At 39.4% G+C, this 15626-nt stretch overlaps 1 long non-coding RNA gene across 1 annotated transcript; it reads left to right on the top strand.

Annotated features, from left to right (window-relative positions):
* The first annotated feature begins 5307 nt into the window (after window positions 1-5307).
* LOC108268756 (uncharacterized) lies at window positions 5308-7314 on the top strand. The gene is made up of 4 exons (XR_008396853.1): window positions 5308-5389; window positions 5573-6479; window positions 6577-6614; window positions 6854-7314. It is a non-coding gene; the product is annotated as an uncharacterized LOC108268756 (long non-coding RNA).
* The last annotated feature ends 8312 nt before the right edge of the window (window positions 7315-15626 follow it).

Raw genomic sequence — 15626 nt, forward strand, 5'->3', positions numbered from 1 at the left:
TGTATGAAGAAATTAATGGGCCGCAGAATTCAGGTGTGATTTTGGCCCATTCTTCTAAACATATTGTCTTTAAATCTTGTTCAATTGGATTCAAGTCATGTGACTGACTGGTCCATTCTAACGCCTTGATTTTTTTTCTCTGAAATCAACTTAGAGTTTCCTTTGATGTATGCTTTGGATCGTTGTCCTGCTGGAAGGTCCACCCATGTCTCATCTTCATCATCTCCATCATTTCTTTCATCTCCAGAGCTCCAGCATAAAGTCAAGTTCCTGTCCAAGGTCAATGAGGTGACCTCCCAAGCCATGTTCTTGTCTGAGGTCGAAGAAACAGCCTCTCAAGCCAAGTTCCTGTCACAGGTAAGAGACAGGCTCCAAAGCCAAGTTCCTGTCACAGGTCGAAGAGACGGCCTCTCAAGCCGAGTTCCTGTCCGAGTTCGAAGAGGCGACCTTTCAGGCCAAGTTCCTGTTCGAGGTCAAAGAGTCGGCCAACGCAAGCTCTGCTCACACCAAGTTCCTGTCACAGGTCAAAGAGATGGCCAATCCAAGCTCTTCTCACGCCAAGTTCCTGTCCCAGGTCGAAGAGACGACCTCTCAAACCAAGTTCCATTCCGAGGTCAAATAGACGGCCCTCAAGCCAAGTTCCTGTCCTAGTTCGAAGAGGCGACCTTTCAAGCCAAGTTTCTGTTCGTGGTCAAAGAGATGGCCAACCCAAGCTCTGCTCACACCAAGTTTCTGTCCCAGGTCGAAAAGACGCCCACCCCAAGCCCTGCTCACGCCAAGTTCTTGTCCGAGGTCGAAGAGACGAACTCTCAAGCCAAGTTTCTATCCGAGGTCAAAGAGACGATCTCTCAAGCCAAGTTCCTGTCCGAGGTCGAAGAGACGACCTCTCAAACTAATTTCCATTCCGAGGTCAAAGAGACAGCCTCACAAGCCAAGTTCCTGTCCGAGTTTCGAAGCGACAGCCTCCAAAGCCAAGTTCCTGTCCGAGGTCGAAGAGAAGACCTCTCAAACCAATTTCCATTCCGAGGTCAAAGAGACAGCCTCACAAGTCAAGTTCTTGTTCGAGTACGAAGTGACAGCCAACCCAAGCTCTGCTCACACCATGTTCCTGTCACAGGTCAAAGAGACGGCCAACCCAAGCTCTGCTCATGCCAAGTTCCTGTCCCAGGTCAAAGAGACGACCAACCCAAGCTCTGCTCACGCCAAGTTCCTGTCCCAGGTCGAAGAGACGGCCAAACCAAGCTCTGCTTACACCATGTTCCTGTCCCAGGTCGAAGAGACGGCCAAACCAAGCTCTGCTTACACCATGTTCCTGTCCCAGGTTGAAGAGACGGCCAACCCAAGCTCTGCTCATGCCAAGTTCCTGTCCCAGGTCGAAGAGACGACCTCTCAAGCCAATTTCCATTCTGAGGTCGACGAGATGACCTCTCAAACCAAGTTCCATTCCGAGGTCAAATAGATGGCCTCTCAAACCAAGTTCCTGTCCGAGTTCAAAGAGGTGACCTTTCAAGCCAAGTTCCTGTTCGAGGTCAAAGAGATGGCCAACTGAAGCTCTGCTCAAGCCAAGTTCCTGTCCGAGGTCGAAGAGAAGACCTCTCAAACCAATTTCCATTCCGAGGTCAAAGAGACAGCCTCACAAGTCAAGTTCTTGTTCGAGGTCGAAGAGACGACCAACCTGAGCTCTGCTCACACCATGTTCCTGTCACAGGTCAAAGAGACGGCCAACCCAAGCTCTGCTCACACTAAGTTCCTGTCCCAGGTCGAAGAGATGGCCAACTCAGGCTCTGCTCACAACAAGTTCCTGTCCCAGGTCAAAGAGACGGCCAACCCAAGCTCTGCTCATGCCAAGTTCCTGTCCCAGGTCAAAGAGACGACCAACCCAAGCTCTGCTCACGCCAAGTTCCTGTCCCAGGTCGAAGAGATGGCCAAACCAAGCTCTGCTTACACCATGTTCCTGTCCCAGTTTGAAGAGACGGCCAACCCAAGCTCTGCTCATGCCAAGTTCCTGTCCCAGGTCGAAGAGACGACCTCTCAAGCCAATTTCCATTCTGAGGTCGACGAGATGACCTCTCAAACCAAGTTCCATTCCGAGGTCAAATAGATGGCCTCTCAAACCAAGTTCCTGTCCGAGTTCAAAGAGGTGACCTTTCAAGCCAAGTTCCTGTTCGAGGTCAAAGAGATGGCCAACTGAAGCTCTGCTCAAGCCAAGTTCCTGTCCGAGGTCGAAGAGAAGACCTCTCAAACCAATTTCCATTCCGAGGTCAAAGAGACAGCCTCACAAGTCAAGTTCTTGTTCGAGGTCGAAGAGACGGCCAACCCAAGCTCTGCTCACACCATGTTCCTGTCACAGGTCAAAGAGACGGCCAACCCAAGCTCTGCTCACACTAAGTTCCTGTCCCAGGTCGAAGAGATGGCCAACTCAAGCTCTGCTCACAACAAGTTCCTGTCCCAGGTCGAAGAGATGGCCAACCCAAACTCTGCTCGTGCCAAGTTCCTGTCCCACTTCGAAGTCTACTTCACGACCAACCAGGTTCTGCTCACGCCTGAAGACAATGTCATGACCAATCAGGTCCTGTTCATGCCTGAAACCGACGTCACGAAAAACCGTTTCCTGCTCAGAAACAACCACGTTCTCATCACACCCGAGTCTGCTGATATGGACAACCAGTTTCTGCTCATGCCTGAAACTGACGTCATGACCAACCAAATTATGCTCACGCCAGAGTCTGTTGACACGACCAACCAAGTTCTCCTCATACCTGAAACCAATGTCACGACCAACCAGGTTCTGCTCACGCATGAAACCAACATCATGACCAACCAAGTTATGCTGACGCCAGAGTCTGTTGACACGACCAACCAAGATCTCCTCATGCCTGAAACCGACGTCACAACCAACCAGGTTCTGCTCATGCCAGAAGTCGACCTCGCGACCAACTAAGTTATGCTCACGCCAGAGTCTGTTGATACTACCAACCAAGTTCTCCTTATGCCTGAAACCGACATCACGACCAACCAAGTTATGCTCATGCCAGAGTCTGCTGACACGGACAACGTGTCATTTCATGGTTCTTGATCTTGTTCTTGTTTCTCGTTCTCGATTCTAGCCTTGCCCTGTTTATGCCTGTTTTCCAATCGCCTGACCCTTTGCCTGTTTCTTGACCTCACTATTGTCTCATGTTTTGGATTTGTCTGCCTGTCTCTCTCAAATAAAAGGCTTTAACTGCACTTGCATCTGTCTTAACCTCCATTATGTGGATTACGTGACAAAAAGGAATTCATGTATCTTTTGGTGAGCTACAGTGAGGGAAAAAAGTATTTGATCCCCTGCTGATTTTGTACGTTTGCCCACTGACAAAGAAATGATCAGTCTATAATTTTAATGGTAGATTTATTTGAACAGTGAGAGACAGAATAACAACAAGAAAATCCAGAAAAACGCATGTCAAAAATGTTATAAATTGATTTGCATTTTAATGAGGGAAATAAGTATTTGACCCCTCAATCAGAAAGATTTCTGGCTCCCAGGTGTCTTTTATACAGGTAACGAGCTGAGATTAGGAGCACACTCTTAAAAGGAGTGCTCCTAATCTCAGCTCGTTACCTGTATAAAAGACACCTGTCCACAGAAGCAATCAATCAATCAGATTCCAAACTCTCCACCATGGCCAAGACCAAAGAGCTCTCCAAGGATGTCAGGGACAAGATTGTAGACCTACACAAGTCTGGAATGGGCTACAAGACCATTGCCAAGCAGCTTGGTGAGAAGGTGACAACAGTTAGTGCGATTATTCGCAAATGGAAGAAACACAAAAGAACTGTCAATCTCCCTCGGCCTGGGGCTCCATGCAAGATCTCACCTCGTGGAGTTGCAATGATCATGAGAACAGTGAGGAATCAGCCCAGAACTACACGGGAGGATCTTGTCAATGATCTCAAGGCAGCTGGGACCATAGTCACCAAGAAAACAATTGGTAACACACTACGCCGTGAAGGACTGAAATCCTGCAGCGCCCGCAAGGTCCCCCTGCTCAAGAAAGCACATATACATGCCCGTCTGAAGTTTGCCAATGAACATCTGAATGATTCAGAGGACAACTGGGTGAAAGTGTTGTGGTCAGATGAGACCAAAATGGAGCTCTTTGGCATCAACTCAACTCGCTGTGTTTGGAAGAGGAGGAATGCTGCCTATGACCCCAAGAACACCATCCCCACCGTCAAACATGGAGGTGGAAACATTATGCTTTGGGGGTGTTTTTCTGCTAAGGGGACAGGACAACTTCATCGCATCAAAGGGACGATGGACGGGGCCATGTACCATCAAATCTTGGGTGAGAACCTCCTTCCCTCAGCCAGGGCATTGAAAATGGGTCTTGGATGGGTATGACAGTGACCCAAAACACACAGCCAAGGCAACAAAGGAGTGGCTCAAGAAGAAGCACATTACGGTCCTGGAGTGGCCTAGCCAGTCTCCAGACCTTAATCCCATAGAAAATCTGTGGAGGGAGCTGAAGGTTCGAGTTGCCAAACGTCAGCCTCGAAACCTTAATGACTTGGAGAAGATCTGCAAAGAGGAGTGGGACAAAGTCCCTCCTGAGATGTGTGCAAACCTGGTGGCCAACTACAAGAAACGTCTGACCTCTGTGATTGCCAACAAGGGTTTTGCCACCAAGTACTAAGTCATGTTTTGCAGAGGGGTCAAATGCATATTTCCCTCATTAAAATGCAAATCAATTTATAACATTTTTGACATGCGTTTTTCTGGATTTTTTTGTTGTTATTCTGTCTCTCACTGTTCAAATAAATCTACCATTAAAATTATAGACTGATCATTTCTTTGTCAGTGGGCAAACGTACAAAATCAGCAGGGGATCAAATACTTTTTTCCCTCACTGTAAGGTCCATCTGGCCCCACTGTAATTTCAACACTGCTGTTGGGTTCTTCAGTAATAAAAGTCAAAGTTAACTCTGGCCCAAATGAGCATTATTATATAGGCAAGATTTTGACTCCAGATTGAAATGAAAACAAACAATGAGATGGTTGTGTAGGCACACATAAATGTACAAGTAAACCACATTTTCCATTCTGTCATAACACCTTTGTCATGATATCTGTGCGCCACATCAAAACACAAATACGGAAATATGTGGTGTAAGATGTAGGTAGATCAGAATACTGTGTGCTTGCTTATCATGACTTTTTTAAAATTACAACCAATCACGTAATATTCTGGGGTGTGGTCAGTACAGACCGCCTATAATATAAATTCAAACCATGTTTTAAGATCATTCATATTCTGATGATAAATGAGATACAAACACTGTAGAATTTCTGAGAAATGAAAAATGACTGGTTTCTGGATTTTAATTTTGATCTTCAGCACCATGTGTAAGTAATATGAGCAAATTATTCCCATCTAGTTTGACGTATGTCTAGTATTATTACTCACTTTGTGCAAGCTGTATGTAGAAGTCCTTACTATTATTCCTTTAAGATGATCTTTAATTATGTCTTATTTATAATAATATCTGAAGTACATTCATTATCTTATTAATGCATTTACTTTTCTAGATACAGTCCAACCTGGTAGACGCTGGGTTACTGCACAATCCCTCACAGAGTCACCAGTTTATCAGCCTGATAAAGAGCTCAGTGTGAATATCGGAGACTCGGCTACTCTACAGTGTTGTATTTTAGGAAATGAAGTCAGGATAATTGCCTGGTTTAAGCAACCAAAGAGAAAAAAACCTCAGATTGTAGTCAGGGTACACAAAACTACTGGAGAAACATTTTTCAATGGATTTCAAAAGTCTCATTTCCAAATAGAAAGATCTTCATACTGCTTCAATATGATAATTTTTAACATCATTCAGTCTGATGAAGCCATGTACTACTGTGCACTCGAATACCCAAACACTGTGTTTGCAGATGGAACTTATTTAAAAATTAAAGGTAGGATTTCCACTAAAATTGATTAATCTACTGGTTTAATGTAGTGATTTTTTTCCTTATTACAATTAACATGTTCAACCTGGAAGACAAATAATGATGAAGTAGTGAAATGCTAACTGTGTTTTCTTCAACAACACTGAGTTACAGAGTTTTAGTGAATTATGATAAATGTTTATAGGTGATCATGTTACTATTTCATCAGAAACATCTAAACCAGCTCTGTGTGATAATTCAGTGGTGTGTGAACCAACACTGCATGGAAACAACACTAACATGAACACACACGAGAAAACAGGTGATATGTCTGATTATTCAACATTAATCAATTATCCTTAATTCATCAAGCAAAATTTGCATGGAAAATAATTTGCACTAATGTAATTGTAATGTGGTGAAATAACAGAACCAGAAATGATCAGATCTCTACATTCGACAGTGCTCGGTTTGGGAACGGCTTTGGGTTTGTGCGCACTTCTGATTTTCTGTCTCATTTATTTCATACTGAGGAGAAGAAAATGTGATAAAAGTAAGTGTTTTTGTCATCACAATAATTAAAAACTTTATAAGTACAGTTAACTTTAGTTTGACCAAAAAGATTAATAGGTGTGTTTCTGTATTAATAGTGAAAGCTTGTATAGAAGATTCTCCAGGAATGAAGCAGGTACGTGTGTTACTTCTGTATGTAAAATATTGCTACATTAATATGTTACTCATTATAATGTTTTAGATTTAATATAAACAGTCAGTTTACTCAGATTTGCAGAACAATCCCAAGCTTTTTATTTCGATGCTGCTCTTGTTCTGTGTAGTTAGTGTGTATTGTTCATTTACCCATATTGTATTGTTATTACTTTCATCTGGATTATTATTATTATTATTATTATTATTATTATTATTCAGGAATCTGAAGCTGAAACACTGAATTACGCAGCTGTGCAATTTACCAAGAGGAAAGCCAAAGGTGAAAAAAAGAAAACTGCCTCAGCAGAAGAGTGTGTGTACGCCGATGTGAAAAAAACTGTAAGATATAACAGAGATAATTCATAACACATGGTACTATTACACTGCAACAACAGTGAAAATATTTTACTAAGTTGAAATATATGGACTAGGCAAATGTAATCCATATTTTTCATTACAATGGTATGACATATGATACAACAACAGAAATAAACAAAAAGCTAGAAATAATTTTATATTTGTTTACACTAATCTCATAATAATAAGAATTAAATTAAAGTTGCCTGTATTTAAGATGTTATTAATTTTTCACTATAGATATGCTTCTATGCTACATGTGTTATTTCTATGCACATGTTTAAAATAACTACTGATGTTTTTTTCAATATAGTTTCTTTCAAGTCTCATAGTATTAACGTGACAGTAACAGTGAACTTGTAAAAATACAGCTTGTATTATTTTTGTTTTGTTTTATTATTTCAATAAAGCACCTGTGTTGCTCTTTCAAATTTCTGACACAATAAATATAAGAAGCAATTTCATTTAAAAAACATGATTTTTAACATTATTCCGAAATTTGTGAGTTTTAACAATAGTAATGTTCCATTAGTGTGTTTTCAGAAAGGATGTGGGTTGCATGTAAAGGCAAGTTAAGGTCTGTGACCTCAATATTGTCTTGTTGTATTGTCTGATTTATATGGACTTGTTTTATTCACTCATCTCGGTGGTCGTGTTTCTGGCACTAGTGAAAAGACACCAAAAATCATGGCTTACAAATGAAGTATTTTAGAGGCTTAGATAGTGGTGGGGGGTTTAAGTGAGAAACCAGTGAGGATTATTTAATCAGCAGTAAAAATAAAACAATGGTAACTGATGTATTGCTCTTAATAGAGACCCTGTTGCAGAACTGGCTTCCAAACTCTTGTAAGGCTGTTTAAAAAAAAAAAAAAAAAAAATCATTAATTTGTGTCTTTTTGAGATTTTGTGGGTTTATTTAGTTTTCCTGATTGTGGTGCTCAGAAGTAGTTTTGTTCACAACTGAGTGTCGAATAAAACCTTTTCAAACACATTAACCAAAGTGAAGCATCAAGCACAAAGATAAATCCTTCCAGACATGAAGTCATAATCATTTATTATGAAGTCCAGAATTTTCATGCAACTTACAACCATCATTCACTTACTGAGAGTGGATTTTACGTGCTTTCTAATTGTAAGTGAATACTGTATCATGCACATGTTTGACCTTCAGATTATTATAAACGTATGCTAACAATGAGGAATAAAGTTTATGTAGCCAACAAAATATGCTTAGTTTGTGATACCACTGAAATGAAATTAAAAAAGAAAAAGGAAATAAAATGTTAGTGAACCCAAGTAAAAAAAATACCAGTGCATCAGTGCAAAAATACTTAGTTTTGCTACTTAGCATCTTATTTTATTCTTACTTAATTTAGTTGACTAAGTATGGGTACTGTAACCTGTGTTCTCTGTGCATAGTCTGTGACCTTGTAATTTCTGTTGTTTATTGCACTGCTGCAACAAAACAATTTCCCCCAGGGATCAATAAAGTGCTCTATCTATCTATCTATCTATCTATCTATCTATCTATCTATCTATCTATCTATCTATCTATCTATCTATCTATCTATCTATCTACTGTTATTACTGTAATAATAACTGTAAGGACATTATATGAAGTGGTCAGGTGTTATAGCTGCTTTTGAGTCCAGAGAGCTGAGCATTTAAGACCTTTACATCCTGGAAAAAGAAGCTGTTAAAGAGTCACTTGCTTGTGCTCAAATGCTGCAGTACCTCTTACCGGATGCTAGTAGGCAAAAGAGATTGTGGTTAGTGTGGATAGAAACTTTGATTATTCTGCATGCTCTTGGTTTGAAATGCTTGAGGCAGATTCATGATAAGGGCATGTTGCTTCTGCTAGGACTACGGTTGCTTCTAAGGCCAAACAGACTTCATATTAAACCATAATGAACTTTCTTTTACTTTCACACTATCTGTTGTTACCCAGATGAGGACGGGTTCCCTTCTGAGTCTGGTTCCTCTCAAGGCTTCTTCCTAATATCATCTTATGTAGTTTTTCATTACCACCGTCTCCACTGGCTCGCTCAATTGGGATAAATTCGCACATTTAAAATCTGTATACGATGTTCATATGTTTTTGTAAAGCTGCTTTGAGACAATGTCCATTGTAAAAAGCGCTATACAAATAAAATTGAATTGAAAAGTGATGAACCAATGAAACTATTGTTGTGTATGTTTGTTTTAATGATTTTAATATCCCTTGGATCCCTGTTTTGTCCCGATCTGATGTAATATTTATGACTGTCGTGTGACAATCTCCTAAGAGAATGTGTGTCACAATCATTAATTTCACTGACTGAAAATTGAAGAAATTCCACCACCCTAGAGTCCATGGTAGTGGACTGAACCCATCCGTCATCATAGGAACATGCCAGACAAATACAGATATCTGTCTATGTCTGTTGAAGAGTGTCTGGACACGTGCTAGCTTCCTAGCTGCCTGGAAAGACCTGGTCCTCTGAGTCAACTGGGTAGTAACATCTCTAAACGTGATACAGCTAACTCATTTAACATCAAAATGTGATTGAGTTAGGATGAAATTGTTTAATTTTTTTTTTGCTTTTGCTTACATGATTGACTCTGGGGCCATGGGCAGCTTTATAGCACAGGCCCGTTTCCAGTCCTCTGTGAGACTAGGCTGTGGATGGTAGATATCTGGGCTCAGAAATCAGTTCTGTTTTAAACCCAGACTCTGATAGTACCGATTGAACCTATCCAGTCAGAGCCCATTGTAATTTTGTCAATGTCTAAACCAGACATTGTGCCATCCCAAGGTAGTCTGGTCAAGAGGGTGGAGATAGCTGGTCACTGAGCTGCTCAGACATGTTCTCCCCAGTGTACATGTGGGTCCAAATCCATCGAAAGCTATAAAGCAATGGGAATAGAGACTGTGACCACAGAGATCCATCATCTGGGCAGAGGTCTTTAGCAAGCAAGGTGCCACCAAACTCCCACACGACAGACCCTGGTATTGCGCTCTTGACCTTTTGCTAGAGGTCAATCCATCTCTCCATCAAAAAACGGTTGCTGTGTAGGAGTACAGCCTTGAGGGTCTTAGGCAGGGGGTCATTCAACACTCCAAATCACCTGCATCTGTTGACTACATCTTTATGGAGTAAAAAGACACATTTCTGAGCCATGCATTGATGGGCATAACTAGGTCACAAAGCAATTCCAGTACTACCTGTCTTTGATGCCAGCCAGCAGCGCATTTGGGAGGGGGATGAGTGGAAGACATTCTTCTCTACAGTGACCAGGCACTATGAATACTTGCTGATACTGTATGATTTGACAAATGCCCTAAATGTGTTCCAATAATACATTAAGATGGTGCTCCATGACATGCTCCACACATGGTTTACACTGATGACATCTTGATGTATCTTTTAGGAGGGTGGGGGGTGAGAGGCTCCCAAGATGTGCCACAATTTGGGGTGTTTTAATGTATAGTCCATATTTTGGTGCTTCTTTTATGTAGAAGCTCTGAAACACATTCAGCATTTCCAATGATGACCTGCATAGCCAGCTACAGATATCCAACAATCAGCCATAAAATTAAAACCACTAACATGTGAAGTGAATATCATTAATTATCTCATTACAGTGGCACCTGTCAAGAGGTGGGATATGTTAGGCAGCAAATGAACAGTCAGTTTTTGAAGTTGATGTGTTGGAAGCAGAAAGATGGGCAAGAATAAGGATCTGGATGACTCTGACAAGGTCCAAATTGTGATGGTTAGATGACCAGCTCAAAGCATCTCTAAAACAGCAGGTCTTGTGGGGTGTTCACAGTATGCAGGGGTTAGTATCTGTCAAAAGTGGACCAAGGAAGGACACACAGTGAACTGGTGACAGGCTTAAGGCTTATTGATGTGTCTGGTCCAATCCCAGAGAAGAGCTACTGAAGCACAGTTTGCTGAAAATGTCAACGGTGGCTATGATAGAAAGGTGTCAGAACACATAATGCATCACAGGTTGCTGCGTGTAGGGCTGCATAGCTGCAGAACAGTCAGAGTAGCCATGCTTACCCCTGTCCACTGCTGAAACTCCTACAAGTGGCACGATGTTACTTTGTCATATGCCACCTACCTAAACACTGTTGCAGTCCAAGTACACCCCTTTATCGCATCGGTATTACCTAATAGCTGCGACCTCTTTCAGCAGGATAAATCACCCTACCACACTGCAAAAATTGTTCAGGAATGGTTTTGTCAGACCTGTTTTGGTGGCACAAGTAGGACCTACACAATATTAGGCAGGTGGTTTCAATGTTATGCTGAACCGTGTACTATTTAATTCGTTTCAAGTATTAAGACAGGTATATATTAATTACTCCATAATACTGTACTATCTGTGTGTCAGACAGATTCTCATATGCATCTTATACAGCTGTTATAAATAATAAATTAGTATCACAGACCAGTCCCCCAATCATCAGTTTTAATTGTTGTAAAAGGAATTAATGTATATTTTGGGGAGCTAAAATCCATCTATCGCCGCTGTAATTTCAACACTGATGTAAGTTTCTTCAAAATGAAAGAAAAATGCCAAAATTCAAATGTATTACTGTGGCCCAAATCACCATCACTGTTTAGGCAAGATTTTGTACACACAAGTTGAATTCAGAGAGCAATTAAAATAAACAATGAGATGGTTGTGTAGGCACACATACAGTAAATGTCCAAGTAAACCACATTTTCCATTCTGTCATAGCATCTTTCTCATGATATCTCTGTGCAACACCAAAACACAAATATGGAAATATGTGTGGTAGATGTAGGTAGATCAGAATACTGTGTGCTTGCTTATCATGATTTTTTTAAAAATTACAACCAATCACATCATATTCTGGGGCGTGGTCAGTACAGACCGCCTATAGTATAAATATAAATTCAAACCATGCTTCAAGTGCATTCATATTCTGCTTATAAATGAGATACAAACACTGTAGAATTTCTGTGAAATGAACAATGACCAGTACCTGGATTTTAATTTTGATCTTCAGCACCATGTGTAAGTAATATGAACAAATTATTCCCATCTAGTTTGATGTATTTTGAAAATAAAAAAATATGATGGAGACTATTACTCTAAATCACTTTGTGTGAGTGGTATGAAGTAGTAACTCCAATATTAATCCTTTAAGATGATCTCATAACTCTGTATATAATAATATCTGAATTACATTATTTACTTAATTAATGCATTTACTTTTCTAGATGCAGTCCAACCTGGTAGATGCTGGGTTACTGCACAATCCCTCACAGTGTCACGAGTTTATCAGCCTGATAAAGAGCTCAGTGTGAATATCGGAGACTCAGCTACTCTGCAGTGTTGTATTTCTGAAAATGAACTTGGGATAATTGCCTGGTTTAAGCAACCAAACAAAAAAAAACCTCAGATTATAGTCACAGTATATAAAACCACTGGAGAGAAGTTTTACAATGAATCCCAAAAGTCTCATTTCCAAATAGAGAGATCTTCAAACTGTTTCAATTTGACCATTTTAAACATCACTCAGTCTGATGAAGCCATGTACTACTGTGCACTGACAACACCCAACCTTGTGTTTGCAGATGGAACTTATTTAAAAATTGAAGGTAGGATTTCCACTACATTTGATTAAGCTACAAGTTTAATGTAGTGATATTTTTTCTTGCACTACCATTAACATGTTCAACCTGGAAGACAAATATACAAATAATAATGAAGTAGTGAAATGCTAACTGTGTTTTCTTCAACAACACTGACTTACAGACTTTTAGTGAATTATGATAAATGTTTATAGGTGATCATGTTACTATTTCATCAGAAACATCTAAACCAGCTCTGTGTGATAATTCAGTGGTGTGTGAACCAACACTGCATGGAAACAACACTAACATGAACACACACGAGAAAACAGGTAAGATGAAATTCATAATTAATTCATGATGCATAATTCACCTAGAAAATAATTTGCATTAATGTAATTGTAATGTGGTGAAATAACAGAATCAGAAATGATCAGATCTCTACATTCGACAGTGCTCGGTTTGGGAACGGCTTTGGGTTTGTGCGCACTTCTGATTTTCTGTCTCATTTATTTCATACTGAGGAGAAGAAAATGTGATAAAAGTAAGTGCTTTTGTGATCAGGTTAATTAAAATGAATAAAGTCATTTACCATTATGTCTATCAAAAAGACAGAACTCATAGGTGTTTTTCTGAATTAATAGTAAATACGACTATAGAAAACTCTCCAGGAACGAGGCAGGTACGTGTGCAGGAACATTCTATATTATTATATACTGCATGGGTAATTGTGTTTGTTTCTGTAGATGAGTCTGACTGCTAATTTTGCTTCTTATATAAGTGAAATGTGAAATGCTACATTCATATGCTACTTGTTATAATGTTCTGGATATAACTTATACAATGTATTTGATGAGATTTGCACAACAGTTCCAAGCTTTCTATTATGATGCTGCTCTTGTTCTGTGTAGTTAGTGTGTATAGTGCAGCTAGCCATATTATATTGTTATTATTGTATTGTTATTACATTGAGTTGGACTTGTTATTATGTTTTTTCTGTATTATTTATTTATGTAATTATATTATTATTATTATTATTATTATTATTATTATTATTATTATTATTATTATTATTATCATTCAGGAATCTGAAGCGGAAACACTGAATTACACAGCTGTGCAATTTACCAAACAGGAAGCCAGAGCTGAAAAAAGGAAAACTGGCTCAGTAGATGAGTGTGTGTACGCCGATGTGAATAAAACTGTAAGATGTAACAGAAATAATCCATAACACATGGTACTATTACACTGCAAAAACAGTGAAAATATTTTACTAAGTGAAAATATCTTGACTATATGCCAATTTATTCCATCTTTTATTTTTTAAAAATGTATTCTATTCAAGATGTTTTTTTTTTTGCATTGTAGTTAAACTTCTATGCCACAGGTTTTCTTTATTTATACATGTTTAAAGTAACTCCTGATGTTTGTTTCTACCATTATTTCCTTCAAGTCATATTCCTAACTTTGACTTAAAATGAACTTGTGAAAATTAAATTTTTGAATGACTTCCGATTTTTTGGCCTCATTTATATGACTCTGATATTTGCTGAAGACACAATAAATGGAAAGAGCAATTTCATTAAAAAATATAACGAAAACTTTAAATCAAAGTAATTTTCCATTTCTGGTGTATTTTCGAAAAGGTTGTGCGTTGGCATTTAACATAAGCCAAGCACTGTGACATCCACATTAACTGGGGGTGGGGCTTGTTTTATTCACCCAGCTCTGCACTCACATTTACAGCACTAGTGAAAGGACATTGATAATCATGACTTATAAATGGATTATTTTAGAGGGTCAGACAGTAGTGGGAGGTTTACCAGTATATGAGGGAAACCAGTGAATGTAGTGGAGATTATTAAATCAGCAGTAAAAGTACAACAGAAGTAACTAATGTATCGATACTAATACACAACCTGTAGGAAAACTGCCTTCCAACCACTTTTGAGGCTGATTTGTTGTTGTTGTTGTTGTTGTTTTCTTTCTTCTATAATTCTATAGTTTTTCTTTGTTTTCCTGGAATGTGGTTTATTTCTCACTATATGTAAACACTAGGATCTTGCACTTTTCTTTTGCCCATCAGATTATTATAAACATATGTTACCAATGGAGAACATCAAATAAAGTTTAATTACTGAAAAAAACAAGCTTAGTGTGTGTAAATCTATTCCACACACAGGTTTAAAATGAGCATTAAAAACCATGGTGCTGGTTATAATGCCAAAATACTTGGTGTAGGACAACACGCACACACACACACACACACACACACACACACACACACACACACACACACACACACACAGACACATTGATAGGCAAAAAGTGAGAAAAAAAATGAATAATAGGGAAAGTGCATAAATAAAATAATATCTGAAATATTAACTGTAAGTACAGTATATAATGTAATGTGGTCAAGTGGTATATCTGTTTTTGAGTTCAGAGTGCCTAACATTTATGACTTTTACATCCTGGTAAAAGAAGAAGCTGTTAGAGAGTCTGCTAATTGTGGCTCAAATGCTGCAGTACCTTTTACCAGATGCTAGTAGGCAGAAGAGACTGTGCTTAGCAGGGATGGAAACTTTGGTTTCTCTGCACGTTCTTGTTTTGCAAAGCTGTAGGTAGATTCCTGATAAGGGGGTTAGTGGTGTGTCAGTGACACTATAGATGGGTTTGTTTGTTTATTTATTTTTTTAAATTTCCCAGGTGGCAGATTTGACTTTTTTCCAGCTGCGTGAGACAGGATAGCACTTGCTGGACTTTCTTGGCCAAGGAGGATGTGTTGGCAGTTCATTTGAGGCCTTCAGCAATGTGCATGCAGAAGAGGTTGCAGTGTAGGCAATCACTCAGTCCAGTGACCAAGAATTAAGAAATTCAACCCTCCCAGAGTCAGGACTAAACCCAAATTGTCCCCAGAGAAATGTGCCAGAACAAAATGGGAATGTCTAGATCTTTGTTGCAGAGAGTCTGGACACATGCCAGATTGTAAGCAGCTTGAAGAGACCTGGTTCTTAATTTGGGAGAAATATCTATTAACA

Source organism: Ictalurus punctatus, chromosome 8 (assembly GCF_001660625.3).
Source record: "Ictalurus punctatus breed USDA103 chromosome 8, Coco_2.0, whole genome shotgun sequence".
NCBI classification, from domain to species: domain Eukaryota; kingdom Metazoa; phylum Chordata; class Actinopteri; order Siluriformes; family Ictaluridae; genus Ictalurus; species Ictalurus punctatus.